The 17530-nt window shown below is 34.1% G+C and overlaps 1 protein-coding gene across 1 annotated transcript in view; it reads right to left on the bottom strand.

Moving 5' to 3' along the window:
• Positions 1 to 17530, bottom strand: part of LOC133842319 (klarsicht protein) — a 178350-nt gene that overhangs the window by 117747 nt on the left and 43073 nt on the right. Inside the window, 1 exon segment of the mRNA XM_062275370.1 lies at positions 8741 to 8914. The gene's annotated coding sequence lies outside the window, so the exon portion shown is untranslated.

Genomic DNA, 17530 nt, shown 5'->3' with positions numbered 1-17530 from the left:
ATGTGAACAAAATTATTATAATCACGAGTATTACTTAATTCCAAAAGAGAACCCACAACACCAAAGACAATAATAACTATGGCAAAAAAACAAACAAAAAGCAAAAGTAAACACTTTACAGCAATGTTGTGGGTATTTGGTCAACATCGAGATAGAGAGAGAGGGTGAGAGAGGGAGAGACGAGGGGCGTGTCGAGAAGGCTGGTCGGGGGAGTCGCTGAGTCGGCGTGGCCAAAACAATGAACACGATTCTAATCGCAAGCAATCAAATTTTCATACGAAATTAGTCGCCGAGACACTTGTGGACCATATTCGTATGCAAATCGCAACTCGACGAGTTGCACGCTTAACTTCGAGTCGCCAAAATTGGCTGCAAGCGTTTATTTAGCCACTTAAGATATGAAGTAGCAGCCACAGCAGCAACGGCAGCGGCAACAGCGGCAGTAATAATAGTAGTAATAATAACAGCTACAATTACGTTCAAATATTATTGAATTGGGCGGACTTAAATATACCCTGCATACAGTTGAAATAATGTTCTTTCTTGTAGGTATTGTTAATCGATAGTACATACTATCGATAGTATATTTCACAGCTAATAAGGTGCTTTATGCAAGCACAATTAAATATAAAATTTATAAGCTTGAATTGTGTTTAAAATTATATAAAATATTCGATTATACAAAGTATTCTAACAAGCACCACTTCTAAATTCTGTTGATCGATAGTACAAATTATCGATAGTATATTTCACAGCTAATAAGATGCTTTATGTAAACACAATATCAAATTTATAACCTTGAATTGTGTTTAAAATTATACAAAGTATTCTAACAAGCACCACTTCTAAATTCTGTTAATCGATAGTACAAATAATCGATTGTATATTTAAAAGGTAATCTGAAATTTTGTGCTTCCATAATTGATTAATAGACAAATTAATAATGTTCTGTTTCACATTAGTTAAAATATTCTAATAATCATTACATCCAAGCCTTGTTAATCGATAGTAGAAACTATCGATAGTATTGTGTATCGTATTTCTCAAAATATTCTAATTGATCAAAAAAAAATGTTAAAAAGCTCCTAATTTAACTTATTTTTGAGTAGTCTAGATACTCAGAAAGTTGTTACAACCGTTTGTCTTTCAGTTTCAATTAATTTCAATGAATGGATTGGATAATTGTTTAAATTCTTATATATTAAGTCTTTCTTAAGAATGGCGTACAAAGTAAAGTAGCTAAAATTGCAATGCAATTTAATAATTTTACTAAAGTTAGCTAAACTTGAAAAGAACTTTAATGATACAAAAGCACATTAAATCCCTAGAACCTAACACCTAAGTACATATAAGGATATTCAATTTTGTGCACCTCTTTGAACTTCACATTCAAAGTCTAACTTAATATACCTCCTAAACAAAAGCAGAAACAGGCAAATGAACAGCCGAAAACCACCGAAAAAACTGCAAAATGATCCGCATAAAAAAAGTGGGAGGAGGCGGCACAATTGTCGGCAGTTGTCCAGAGGGAAGCAGTGGCAGCAACGAGACACGGGGAGGCGAAGGGGGCGTGCCACGACACACAAATCGACGCTAAAAGCAGTAAATAATGTTTTTTTTTTCAACTTTTTTTTGGTGGTACAACCATTATAATTGTTAGGAGTTTGGCCTCCGGCAAAACCTGAGCTGAGCCTCGAAGCCATTAAACGGGGAGTCTAGCTGCCTCCTTTGTCTCCCCCAATGTCTTTGTCTCCCTCTTTTATTATCTCTCTCTACATTTGCGGGCTCGACTTGCACTTTTCGCTGTTGTTAATTCTTGTGTTGCGAAAAGTTTGAAAAGAGCGTGATTTTGGTCAAGCGAAAGCGAAACTTTAACTGCCAACCTACACACGGTCAACTGAATTGGCCAACACACACACACACACAGAAAGATATTCATGTATGTATAAATAATTTATTTATGGCATTTGGCACGTCGCCGATTATTGCATTGAGGAGGAACTCTGCACTTCTCGGGGCAGGCCTTTTAGCCACTTCAACAGCTCGAGCAACACTTTGGCTTACTCATTCAACTCTAAAACTCAACTCAACTCAAGTCATAGAAAAAGGCAACACACAAATGAGCAATAGTCAACATCAGCTACCACAGTTCCAGTTCCTTCTCCTCCTCCCCCTCATCGCCTTCCGTTTCCCCTTTTTACCTTCCAGTCGCTTGACGTGCATGCAAATCGCAAAAAGTTCGTCATCGCCTTCTCCCTCTAACTATAGCTACCTCTCTCTCCCTTTCATCGCGGTCATTCACACATGACTCATTAAGAAATATTTATAAATTTTAGGCTTGACGCTTTGCTTTAAATGATGTATTTATATTCGTGAAACTTTAATGACGATCCCTATTACTTAATATCACAATTAATATGTCAATGAACCCATTTAAAAGTTCTATAAATGGGTGTGGATTATGAGATATGACAAGAACAACATTAATGTAGCAAAAAAGGAGCTGTTTAACTCAAATCATTAGCTCAAAATCTGCTTTAATCGCTGCAAATTAAAGAAGTTAAACAAAAATATGTAATTTAATTATGCGGTTAGTTCTTCAGATTATTATCGCTTATTATGAAATTAGTGCTATTTGAGTTTTAACCGCAAACTATGTTTAAAATTATAAAAGAAGTACAACAAATTTTATTATAATCTTATTATGACGAACTTGAATGAAATTGAAGGTTGAAATGATCGTAGTTCTTCATAATAAGATTATAATACAATTAGTTTTACATCTTTGTAAATTTTGCAAGGAAATACAGAGATTATATCGGAAACTTTTAGATCGTAATTCCAATTTTAATAAGCGATAATTTCCTTCATTAATCAACTGTTATCTTCACTTTTACTTTTAAATGATGACATTCAATTTAATACGAATGAAATTGCTATCTCAAAGCCAATTAACTTTTAAACCCCACTAAAAAGATTTAATAACCGCAAGTCAATCAAACCTTAAGCGACATAATTAATAACATTTATCGATAGTGTAATGTGACAAAACCCCGAAAAAGGTAAAAAACGAAACACTTAACAGAGACAGATTTATGCAGATCTTTTTTTTTGTTGATGCGAGACAGACAGACAAAAGTGCTTTAACCTTTCGCCCGTTAAGTCAAAAAGCCATTCACATTTCCGACTGCTTCATGGTATTTTAATAGGGAAGTGCGAATGGGACGGGGGAAGAGAAGGGGAAGGGAGAGAAGTCACCTGTCGTTTGGGTCGGACATTGCATAAGAGACTAAGCCACTGGAACTAAAACCGAATGAGCAAACATGCGGTAATACTTATAGAAGAAGAAGACGCAGACGCAAACGCAGACGACGACGAGTTAATTCCAGGAAAAGGTATTTAGACCCAAGTTTATGCCAAACATGTTCAGAGCACCACACATAAAACTGCCTATAGACCAAAGCACACGCGGTCGCAATTAATAAACAAAGCGAGCAAAGCAAAATAGAAAAGAAACAAACACACAAACGAACACACAAAAAAGATGGAGACATAAAAAAAAAGACAGCAAATATTTGGCTTGAGCTAAAAACCACAAAAGCCTAAACGACAACAAACTATGCGATCAACAACAAAAAACAGAAATAAAGTCAAGTTCCCCATCACAAAAAGCCAAACCTAAATAAAAAAATATTTTTACAGAAAAAGCCAAAAAAGAGTTGTACGTGTGGTGCACAATAATAAAACTCGTAAATCTGCCAAAAAAGAAAATAAAAATACAAAAAAAAAAACAAAAAGCAAAGGCATTCCAGAGTTTGTTGTGTCAATAAATAAAAATAAAAACGAGTTCACAATAGAACTAACAATTCAATGAAAATGAAAACAAACTTTCGATTTCAGTGTGTTTTCTTTTCATTTCCATTTTTTAGCCAAATCTTTTGATCTTGATCTCTGTTATTATCTAATATTTGCTTTAGGCTTCCTGCGGAAGTTGCGTTCTTTTCACGATATAGAGAATCGGATGTTCTCACGACGAATGAAAGTAAATAACGGCGATAATAATAATTGAACGCCATTGTGTGGCACTTGAATGGCTGAACTTTGGGCGCTCGTGTCTCTAGATAAGATAAGTGGCGAATTGGAACAGAACAGAGTGATTTAGCTTTTGAGGGGAATCCAAAATAGCAAATAACTAAAGCTAATCAATTGCAAGTGAATACATGTTCATTTTAACTTTAATGATTCATAGCCTGATCAATTAGTTTGCCAATAGCTGTATTATCGACTATATAGATAACGATTTGAGCGAACGACCTTTAACTTTGGCCGGAAATATAATCAATATACATTCATCTATATAAATGTAGTTTATCAGTCGTTGTGTTCGAATTAAATGTAGTCATTATCTATTCTACAGATCAGCTATAACGTTAGTAGTAATATTGAAGGATGAGGCATGAAATCATTCATAACGAAATATTGTACCTTCCTCAATTTCGATTGCATTAGGAAAAACTCGTAGAATATTTAATTGATAACCGTTAACAAAAAAATGTAATATTTATAATCATATTAAATTTGAGAAAAAAGCATCGTAACTCCATAAAATTTGTATTATTATTACAAATATGTTTTAATTTTTTTTACTATTTATGGCAAATTTATTTACTATTTTCAAGCATGTTTAGTTTTAAATATCATAACAATATAATTTGTATTGTTCCTTTTTAAAAAGATTTCCATTATTATGTTTTAGATTTATTTCCTTTTTATGCCAAATTTATTTACTATTTTAAAGTTGGTTTAGTTTTTAAACTACTGTCATTTAAACAATAAATAAATAAATTACCTTTAACCTTTGCGATAGTTCTCATTATAATGTAGTCTAACAAAAAGTTAACTATATTCAATCAGTAAAAATTCATCACTTGCCCTTGTTCTACTTGTTGTTTATTTTTATTTGCCAATAAATAAAGTAACCTATTAACTTTGCGCTGTTTGACTGTACTTTTGACAAAGTATTGTTCTACTTATTAGTCTTCAAACTTGGCCACAATGTAGTCAACTGGTTTTGACGTCGGAAACCAACAAACTTTAGTTATGACTAAGCCAGTTAGAATTTTGACAAAACGAAACTAGACAAAGAGTTGAGGTCGATGTCGAAGCTGTAGCAGCAGCAGCTGATGACAATTTATGACATAGACGACATTCCAGAGACCGTTTGAAAATGTAATGCATAAATTATCTGTTGTGTGTAAACTTGGTAAATTCTTCCAAGAATCGTTTGCGACGCATTTGGCGCGCGCGTTTTGCAGCAAGTTGCACTCAAGTTGACCACAATTCGAATCAAGTTGCCATAATTTATTACTGGTTGCAATAACAGCAACAACGACAAGGCAACACCTAATGAATTGTTAACTGCCTGGCAACATGTTTGCCAGAGTTGGGCACACACACGTGAAGTTGTCGCCGTTGCAGTTGCAGTTGCAATTGCAACTGCCAGTTGCTGTTGCTTGTGCTGTTGCCAAATGGCCAAATTGCAGGCAATGCGCCAATGACAATAACAATAACCATATTGACTTGTAACAAACAACAACAATAACGATCTATAATCTGCGATCAGCCAGCAAAGCTACAAAAAAGCGAAACCTTTTAGCCACCCTAGGGGGCACAATTTACCCCAGTTCATGCGGCATGTCAAGCATAACCGCAACGGCGACAACTTGTGGTTCAACTGGCAAAACTAGAGCACAGCCACCTTAAGACAATGAATTGTTATACCCGCTACCCAGAAGGGTATTCTAACTTTGTGTATGGTATATTTTGAATGTAATACTATATATGTATGTTAATTATACCAAATAAAGCATTTGGAATATTTTTGAATTTCAGCATATTTTGGTATTGCATATTTTAAAAGTAGTGCTATACTAATATACTAGATATAGCTTTTGGTGTGATTTAGTATTTTTGGTATATCTTGAGTATAGTACTATATCAATAGACAAAATATAGCATTTGGTATATTTTAGTATATTCTATATTTATATACCAAATATAGCCCTCGATATATATTTTAATATTTTTGATAAAGTATATTTTAAATGTACCACTATATCAATATACCAAATATAGCCTTCGGTATATATTAACATTTTTGGTATGGTGTAAATTTAATATAGTAACATACCAATATACCAAAATTATCGTTTGGAATATTTCATCATTTTTGATATGGTATATTTTGAATAGTTCTATATCAATATACCAAATACATGCCTCAGTATAATTGTATTTTTGGTGCGGTATATTTTACAAATAGTACTAAATCAATATACAGAACATAGTATATATTTTTGTATTTTTGGTATGATATATTTCAAATATAGTACCTTATTAATATACCAAATACTACATTCTGTATATTTCAGTATTTTGTGGTATTTTAATTTGGCATATTTTATGAATAATAACGAATAGTTTTTCTCTTATTCAATATGGGTAGCGGGTATCTCACAGTCGAACACACTCTATTGTAGCTTTCTTGTTAATTTCTTGTTGTTGCAGACAACTGAAGGATGCTGTTTGGCTGCACAACAAAAACCCTTGGCTTAATTTGCATACGAGAAAATGTCAACTGAAAATGAAAACATTGCAAATTCCTTAGCTTGAACCTACGTGTGGCACACATGCAACATGCTAAACTGTCAACCCAAAGGTGGTAAGGTGGCAGGCAGCAGGCAACAGCAGCCTGGGCGACATGAACATGCAGTAAAAAACACACGAACGAAAAGAGCGAGGCCAAAACTAGACTAGAGATCAGAGAGATGAGGGGCGAAACAATGTTTGACAAACACAAAAGGAGGTGGTTGGTGGTTGCTTGGTTGTTGGTTTGTGGTGCAATTAGAGAATTGCCAGCCAAGCACATGAACGTGCTTTTTGCACTGTGGCGAAACGAAAGTTATCGAGCAATGTGGACAAATGTTGAACATGCAAACACCGCCCCAAAAAAATACAAAATAAAAAGACAACGGGGCACCTGCCTCACCACAAAAAAAAAGAGCAAGACTTAAGACTCCCGCTCTAAAGTGGTTGCTAATCGCTCAACAACAACAACATTTGTTGTATTTGTTTTGTTGGCCTGCAAATTTGTCTACATGTTATAAGCTTTATTTTTTTTTATTTTGGGCCCATTCCCCCATGATAAATGTGTCGTGTTTTTTGTGACTCGAACATGTTTCCATTTGTTCTGTGTGCCCCAAAAAATCGGTAGCCAAATAATACATTTTAAAATATATATCCAGAGATTCGACCACGCCTCCATTGCAGTGTTTTGTGTCAAAAGGGAAGTCATAAGTTATGGCCACAGACAGGTGCTGTAAATAACTCCCTCGGACCAAGTCCGAAAAGACAAGCTACCAAATTAGCGGTCTCCATTCGGCTTGGCATAAATTATGAAACAGATACGACAGAGCTGATTAAGCTACCGCTGCTACTCTACTCTATGGAATGCCACAGTCTTTGAGTCTTAAGAAATGATATATGCATTTTATTCTCGAAAACTGGGTGATCACAAAGAAGTGACAACAGGAGGTGTGAAAGAGGGAGAGAGAAAGAGTAGCAATGATAGTTTGGGGGACTTTTCTGTAACCTACTTACTTTAAATATATCAAATAACTCGCGCCTTTGGACACTTTAGAAAGGAAAACAAAAGCAAAAAGTATAAAGTGATTTAATAATCAGTGTGGCACTATCATGAGAAGCACAACTATAATTAGTGCTAACAAGACTTCAAAGCAAATAATATTTATTAAGCCAACACACTGCATTTCTATTATTATTTGAACAGCAAGAATATTGTGACCCGTTGAAATATTTGCTTGCAGTTCAAATATTTTTAGAGTGCTACAGAAATAGTCTCACAAGTTTGTAAGGAATTTAGTCTAGACTCATTGTGTATCAGATTATTTATAGAAAGATCTAAGTAAATAGTTCTTTAATTATAAATAACAAGCGTTTTCATTTGAAAATTAATTTCGAATAGTTTACTCAGTCAATTAGCAAACATTTGTAATAATATACTATTATGCAACATTATGAAACTCTATAAACAACATTAAAACTATGAAAAGTATTTCTTATTTTCTACAATTTAAGTATCCGATTGATTACTTTTGACTTGTGTTTTTAAAGAGTTTCTGACTCAAAATATAACAAAGTAAATAAATAATCAAGTATTCAAATTCATTATATATCCCTTTAAAAAGTACTTTTATTTTATCTAATTTGGTCACACTTAAGAATGTAAAGTTTAAACTTTAAACTTTAAAGCTTTAAGAATTGAAGTAGTCAGTTTTCAACATGACATACAAATCGATTGAATATTGATTTCCTTATAAATATGCTTTCATGCTTGCTTTCTGACCTAGTTTAAAGAATTCCATTAATTCCAATATTACTCATTCTACACTTTATACTTTCTCAAGTCATTAACCTGTCATTAAAACTTAAACTGCATTCCGCAATATTTACTGCAATTTCTACTTAACACCTACTTTGAAGTTTCCTTGACCTAAACACCTATATAAGCCGTCGATACACTGCTAACTGTTTCAATGTCAAGTGCAATCAACATTATTATGAGCATCATTAGTGCATTAATAAACAATAAAGTCAGCTGCTGTTGGCATTGTCTATTGTATTGCGAGTATTGTCATTAAAAGCTCATTATGAAGTTTACCTCTGAATGTGAAAAGTGACCAACAATATTGTTGGCTCCACTCCAATCCAATCCAATGTTGAGGATGTGGAAGAGGTTGGCCACCATCAGCGAGAGAGACAGGGAGAGGGGAAGAAAGAGATCGCGAGGTAACCACAGCAATTGCCTTTCAATTCACTTTCTGTGCCAAAAGCTCTGCAAAGAAAAAAACACAAAAAAACGAGTTGAAATGCGTGTTAAAAACAAATGTGCAGAAATTATGTGCAAAATGGATAAAAACAAGTAAGAAAGTTACAGTCGAGTGTGCTCGACTGTGAGATACCCGCTACCCATTTTTAATAAAGGCAAAATATTGCGGTATCATTTTGAAAATATACCGAAAATACTTAAAAAATACTAAAAATATACCAAATGGTATGTTTGGTATATCAATATAGTACCACATTCAAAATATACCATAGACGGCTCAATATACCAGATTGTCAGCCAAAGTAACTAAGACCCTTATAAGTAGGCGTTTTTGCCCATACAAAAGTATTTCTTTTATAACTTCCACAATTTTTATCTGATCGCAACCAAATTTTCAGGAATCATAACTACTATAGTTATTATTATATATACCAAAATTCGCAACTCTAGCTTTAAAATTACGCTTGTTATTCGATTTTTCTTGATTTGCGGGGGCGGAAGTGGGCGTGGCAAAAATTTGAAACAAACTTGATCTGCGTGCAAACATAACAAATGCTGTCGAAAAAAAATTATAGCTCTATCTCTCGTAGTCTCTGAGATCTAGGTGTTCATACGGACAGACGGACGGACACACAGACACACAGACACACAGACGGACAGACGGACATGGCTATATCGTCTCGGCTGTTGACGCTGATCAAGAATATATATACTTTATAGGGTCGGAGATGCCTCCTTCTACCTGTTACATACATTTCCTGCCGGCACAAAGTTATAATACCCTTCTACTCTATGGGTAGCGGGTATAAAAAAAATCGAATGGAGCGGAAATAACAACAAGTTGTGTTGTCTTCCACTTTTGACAAATGACAACAAATGAAAATTGTTAACTGATTTTATTAGCACTTGGGCATTGCATAATGCGGCAAGGAAAGCACAAAGCACTTTATAAAAAAAAAAACTAAACGAAAAAAAAATAAGGAAAAATCAAAAGCGAAAAGTGAACCATAAAGAAAACTTTTACCTAAAACTCCAACTGGGGCTGCGTCAACATTTGTTTAGCAACATTTTTATGGCAACCTTTCGCTCGCCACTCGAGTGATAAATCAACTTTACCTCAACCTCAACTTCAGTCTCTGTCTCTGTCTCAGTTTCAGCATCAACTACAACTCCAATTTCAACTCCCACAACAAACAAGGCATCAAAATAAAGAGAAAAAAAATAACGAAAACTTAACAACAATAAAATTAAACATAATTCGCAAGGCTTCCCAAAAACAACGAAAACAAAAAGCAAAAAAATCGTCGCACGACATTTTCCAGCCGCCAAGTAAATATTTTCCTAGATCTCTTTTGTGGGCGTCTCGGAAATGCGGAGCTGGTGGGCAGCTAGCTTAGCTCTCTTCACTCCTCCATCCATGTCCATGTCCATAACAATTCATTATCATTAATTATATTTGCACTCCACGGCGACTAAGCATGAAAAATGCAACCCAACTCCATTAAATTGAAAACAATTTGGCCGAAAATTTCAATATTTCTTTCGCCGCTTTTCTGACCGTTAGGCGTTTTTTGCAAAATCCTTAAAAATCGACCCCAAAAACAAAACGAGCATAAAAAAGCATGGCCAACAAAATATGGCCCATAAAGCAACGACGGCCAGAAATCAGCAACAAATCGCCATAACAATTTATTGGCCGTATTAACCCCAACGAACTCTCTCACTTGTTGAAGCCCCTCTCTCCACCTATAAAAAAAAAAATGGAAGGGGGCGCCTACGGGGGCCAGCGATCGATGCGAGTTGTGAAAATATCATTTACGGGCAATTTGTAAAACTGCCAAACAAAAAATCGCTAATAAAATAATACTTATCGCACCGAAGAGTTAATACTCTGCTAATGAATTATTAATAAAATTAATAATAAAATAAATAATATTGGTAATGATAATGATTATAAAAATAATGATGATAATAATAATAATAATAATAATAATAATAATAATAATAATAATAATAATAATAATAATAATAATAATAATAATAATAATAATAATAATAATAATATAATAATAATAATAATAATAATATATAATATATAATATATATATATATATATAATATATATAATATATAATGATAATAATAATAATAATAATAATGATAATAATAATAATAATAAAATTAATGATGATAATAATAATAATGATGATGATAATAAAAATAATGATAATAATAATAATACTAATAATAATAATTCTAATGATTAAAATAGACATAATAAAAATTAGTGACATTCGACATTAAAATTGCCCATAAATTTTGTTCCTTTCAGTTAAAAACCATATATAATGAAGTCTAGATAATTATTTTGCAATACCTCTAATTAAGAAATAATTACACCTCATTATCAACCTCATATTGCCATAGAAGTTATTCAATTTTGAAACCATATTCAGTGACCTAAGCAAAATAAGAGTTTGTTACTCCATAAAACGATTTAATTCCTTCATTTAACATGAATCCAAATAAATAGTTGAAATGCCTGCACTTAAAACTGGCAATAAAACTGAAATCTCAGCGAAATTTGCACGAACAACGCGCTGAAAAAACAAATGAACGGCGATTTACTTTGACAACACTAAAAAAAAACTCAAACAAGGCGCTTCAGGGAGCGAGAGGAGGAGAGAAAGAGATACCCCCGATTTTTCTCTCTCTATCACTCTCGCTTTGGTTAGTTGATGTTTGTTTGTGGTCAAGTTGAAGTCGGAAATGGGCACAACAATTGCGCTTCGTCGATCGTCGAGATCGTCAGCGGTCAAACAGACAATTGGCCAAAGTTGGCAAACTTGTGTTTTGGCCAAAAAGCTGACGAAGTCGACTTCAACATCTCCGGGCGATAATTGGTTCCCTTTCCCAGCCACGATGTTTTCTTTTTGGTGGGGGGAATAAATTCAATTTAAGCTACTCTCAGCAAAAAATTCTCATCTCTCTTTCACAGGTTGCATAGCTTCGATGATTTGCCACAAAATATTTTGATTCATGCGGGTGTTACGATAATAAGTGTTGGTGGGCAAAAATGAACTATCAAGTGCGTGTGTGGGAATATCAAGTGTAAAGTGCTTACATTTTTGAGTACTTGACAGTTAATTAGTTTTTGATGGTCGTATAATCAACGCTAATGGAACTTGTAATTATACGGATAGGTTTCAATATTATTGTTAAAGAGTTGAGCATTTTTCTTTTCAATAAATTGTAAGTAAATTTATTACTATTCATCAAAATTGCGATATAGGTTTAACATTTATTTTTAGCCATGTAAATTAAATAAATAAAAATGAAACACATAATAAAAAATGCAGTTTCTCAGTACTTCATTGTTCATTAGTTTTTTATGGTGGCATAGAAAACGTTAAAAAAAAACTATCAAAGGTTTGATTATATTTTTTTAATTATTTTTAAACAATTTAAACAATATTCCCACCTTAATAAATTAGTATTTAATGATGGCAAAAAAAAACCGTTAAAAGAACTAACAAAATTTTTCATTATTTTTTTTTCCAATTATTTTTAGACAACTTCAATATTGCAAAAGTATTCATTAATTATTTTTTGATGGCGGTATAATAAATGTAATTATAGGAAATGTTTGATTATTTTTTTAAAAGAGCTTAGCATTTGTTTTTAAATTATTTTGAAATGTCTGTTGCTTAAATGTTTGTTGTTGCTTACTATAAGCGTATAAAGTGCACATGTTTATGAGGTTTCAGTAATTATTTGTTCCTCTAAAAATTGTACATTATTGACATTATTACTATTATTACACATTACAATATTTTTCTGTATTTTAATCTGTTTAAATAAATTTCACTGAACCGTTTTTTTCTTTCAAAACACATTCATTTCTTTTAAAAAAATAAATATTCTATTAATTGAAACGTAAAGTTAATTTGTAATAAATCAAGAAATTTGAGATTGCTTGCATATAAAGCAATTTAAAAATCAAAAAAAGGAATAGAATAATAATAGGTATTGTTATTACATCGAATCTCTATTCTTTCTATCTGCATTCAATTAGTTCATCTTTCTTTTCTAAATTTAATCTGCCAACTTCCTAGCTTATTCTTTTTTTCACACCTTTTTTTCCAGAGTTGCATAACAATGCACTCAGCTTTCAGCGGCATCAGTAGAAGACACATTTAAAGCCTTCTCATATCTTGAGTTTTGTTTGCGCATAATCCAAATGAAATTCAATACGATTCAGCAGCAGAACACACGGAACCAAGACGGAAATTCTGTCAGGTGTGTAAATACGAGCCGAGCGAGAAAAGCCACAAAAAAACAAATTCAAATCAAAGCAAGTTTTGTTTTTGGCTGCCTGAGCACAAACAAAGCAGCATAGAAACTGAGAGGCACAGAAGTTGACAGAACTGACAACAGAAAGATACAGATAGACGGACGGCGATTGCAAGTCGAGTGTCATGTCGAGTGATATGAGAGAAGTGTTATGTTAGATTCGGATGTCAAGTGGCAACGCCATGGGAATTGCAAATGGTTAAGTAAAAACGACAACAACAGCAACAACAAAATAAACAAGTTAAAACGAAGTCAAATGAAATGAATACATTATTTCATGGTCAGTTAAAATATGGTAAAAGGAAACGCCAAAAAGCGCTAATGAAAGTGAAAAGCGTCAAGAAGCAAAAATTTTAACTTGTCGATTTCGGCCCACTTGTCGTCACAACAACAGCAATAACAGCGACAAGAAAAGTAGCAAACAAAAATGCATTCGAAATGCAGTAGAAAGTGAAATGCGTTGGCAAAAGGAAAATACAACAAAAAAACTAAAAAAAAGACAGCAAGCAAAGTAAAAACAATATAAAAAGCAAAGCAAGAGACAAACACCAAATGAGCCAAAAGATGCTGGAGATATGACCAGCATTCGCAGCGCAGACTTGAGGACAGACAACGACATTGTGTTAGTTGGCTATAAACAGGGAGGAAGCGAGGAGGAGGAGTAAAAAATCTCTCACATGACCTTGTTACATTGCATTGAATCGCACATATGCGAATTCTGTTTTGCCTTGGGTGCAGCAGCAGCAGTCGAAGTCGTTGTCGATTGGCTGCCACACAATCTCTTGGCTGCACATAATCAAGAAATATTTGAGATTCACTTTCAGGAAAAAGAGACGCGACCAGACGCAACTAGACGCCAAGATGCCAAACGAAAGTCCAAAGCAGCAACAAAGCACACAAACACACACACACACATACAACTCATAGATAAAATATCTTTGGACTTCTCTCATTGACGACGACGCTCAAGTTGAAGTTGTGCGGTTGCAATTGCATTTCATGTGGAAAAACTTGGCGGCAGATGTGTGGGCCGTAGAAGCAAATGAAATGCCACAGATTCGTTTTGATAAAATGGCAGGCGACAAGTTGAGAAAGAAAAAGTGACTCAGCGAGTAGAGCTGAGTAGAGGGAAAGAAAAAGATACAGACTGCCGCTGCTGCTGCCGCTGCACTGACAGTAGCCAAAGAGGCGGCTCAAAAGACTCCCCACTTCATGCCCGCCCACCAGCAGGTCGCTCTCCGCTTCCTCTCCTCCAGAGACACAACTTTAGTTTTTGGCGTTTGACGGTCTCTCAGTATGGCTGTCAATGGAGCCACAGATAAATCTTCAAGTTGTCAATGCGGCGATGAAGTGGAAAGAAAACAATGCACAATGACTGACTGCAAGAGGAAGAAGCCAACAGGCAAAAGGGGGGAGCCTCATTGAGAGTGTGAGAGAAAGACACACTACTGAGAAAGAGAGAGAGCGCCACGGCTAACGCATTGAAATGTCGGTAATTGATATGTTTACAGCTTTATTAACGTTTTGCGTTACCATTGCGTTTTCGCTCCTTTTGCTTCCAATTCAATTAAAATCATCTCATGCTGTGTGTATGTCTGTGACAAAATATATAGACATGCAACAATTAGATGCTCCATTTGTTTGGCATCGCAATTCACTTTCATTTTCTATCCACCACCAAACGAGACACAACTTCAGCTCGAAATAAGACATCAGTCCAATTGTGGACAAACACTTGGCGACACTTGAAGAGCAGCTTGAAAATGCCTTTGCATGAATACATAATTGGGTAATTGAATTTTAGAAAAATTGAGAAAAAGGGCTAAATACATGAACATAAAACGAAATGTAAAGATAAAATAAATCTTAGAAAACAGTTTTTGGGTCGCGATCCTATATAAATTTTAGAAGTTATCATTCAAATTATAATTTTAGCTTTGATTTACAATCTGGTATATTTTATGGTATATGTTTAATATGGTAGTATATTAAGTATTTCGACATACCAAATATAGCTTTTGGTATATATTAACTATAGTGGCATATCGATCAAATTTATATTTTGATATATTTTAATATAGTTGAACATTGATATACCAAATATCCCTTTTGATATACTTTTAATATAGTTGCATATTTTTAATATATTTGCACATCGTAATACCAAATGTGGCTTTTGGTATATTTTAAATATGGTGGTATATCGACATACCAAATATAGCTTTTGGTATATTTTTAATATAGTTGCACATTGTTATACCAAATATCCCTTTTGGTATATTTTTAATATAGTTGCACATATTGCAAATATCCCTTTTGGTATATTTTAAATATGGTGGTCGACATACATATAGCTTTTGGTATGTATTACTATTTTTCTATACATTCATCAGGATAATAATATTGATTTAATTAATAAAAAATAAAAATGAAAATGGTTCAATTTTAGAAAATTACAAATTCAGTAATATTTGATTTAAGCGACAGTACAATACTGGATGTGTTATTATTATTTTAAAATAATTAAAACTTATGTTCTTGATTTAATTATTGTTATTTATTTTCTTATGAAGATCACTTTTAATTGAGAAAATAATTCGTGACATTTAAAAAAAAAATCACCTAACAAAAAAATGCACCTATTTATGAATTCAATTCCTTGAGTGTAATTTATTCGAATCCCGCCTTATGCATTAGCTAAATAAAAAATCTCAACTTCCTAGCTCAAGTTTTTTCCCTTATTGCTGTCGACGACAATAAAGTTGGTTTATTTTTAGCTTTTTGGGTCGACTGGTTATGTAAGGTCCTCCGTCAGAAAGGTGTGCGAGCAATAAACTGGACACGAAAACAACTTTTTGCTTCAACATGAATAGTTTAGCTGACTGATTGACTGACTCATGGGCAGACTCTAGACTCTACAGAGTCTAGACAACGACAGTAGACAATATTATGACGATGACGACGGGGTGCTATAAATAATAGAAAAGTGCCACAATTAAATTGCGCCTGCTCAAAACGAGTTTGTCGTGTGAAGGAAGGAACGAACGATCGAACGAACAGACGAAGTAGGAGGAGATCTAAATGAAATGAAGTCGATTGTTGGAATTTGCGAATGGTATCTATGAAATGTCTCTAATTGTGCAACTCTTGCACATTGTCGCGGCTTCTTTTTTGTTTTTGTTACTTTTACTTTACACACAGAGAGACAGACGCCAAGCGATGTTTCCTGTGGCACACACACAACATTCAAGAGTGCAACAAAGTCGCAACACGGCAAACAACCGCAAACAGCAATAGCTAAAGCAAAAGCAACATCAATTGCAACAACAACAACAGCAACAACAACAGCAACAGCAACGGTAACAAGCCTGACATGCACATGAACACAGTATTTTCTTTAATGATTAATTGACTTTTGCACTGTAGAAAACACGTTCGATCTTTGTTTTATCTGGTCGGAAAATTGCCTTTTAATTTCCCGCCACGCTCTTTCAATATTTATTCATTTGCAAATGCATCCATGTATCTATGTATCTTACGGATACAGATACGCATGAATATCAAATACACACTGATACACACACATCTGTGTTTTTGGCCATTGTTTATGACGTTTTTATATCGTGTGTGTAGCTTTCGTTCGTGTGATTAATTTATTGTTCAATACAATTGCGTATGAATTATTGAGATACCGGTCAGAAAAAAAAGCGACATGCAACCAACATCGCCTCAGGTGGCCACAAACAAAACAAACAACAACGAAAAAAAACCAACACTAAAGATCTCCTCCTCCGTCTTCGACTTATTGTCCAAATAAATTCCCGGATCCCCATAAAAAGAAACATGCATATTTATTATTGTTTTGCTTCTTTCTCAATTCATATAAGTATAAGCACAAGTATCTAGCAGATACATGTGTATCTTTGCACTAGCTTTCACATTGAAAATCGAAGCTCGACAAAAGGCAAAAGGCACTGGGCCAGGTGAAACGTGCCAATGAGCCAATGAGGCCTAACTCTAATACGAGTAATCTCTAATAATCATAGGGGTTAAGCTTCATCAGATTGCCACCAGCCCCCAAAAAGAGCGGCATGCAAACAGCTGGAAGTGCAGCATGGGGCAAAAGACCTTGCGACCCGCGACGGGTTTTTTTTCTTCTCGCTTTTTGCTCAAAAAGAAATCCTATTGAAATCGAATTAAGTGTCGACCACGAGAGCGAGAATTACTTGTTTTTTAACGCTTAAGTAGGACTTTGATACTTTAAAAAGT

The sequence above is a fragment of the Drosophila sulfurigaster genome, chromosome 3 (genome assembly GCF_023558435.1).
Source record: "Drosophila sulfurigaster albostrigata strain 15112-1811.04 chromosome 3, ASM2355843v2, whole genome shotgun sequence".
NCBI classification, from domain to species: Eukaryota; Metazoa; Arthropoda; class Insecta; order Diptera; family Drosophilidae; genus Drosophila; species Drosophila sulfurigaster.
The sequence above is the reverse complement of the archived record's forward strand: the minus strand, read 5'-3'. Positions and strand labels throughout refer to the sequence as shown.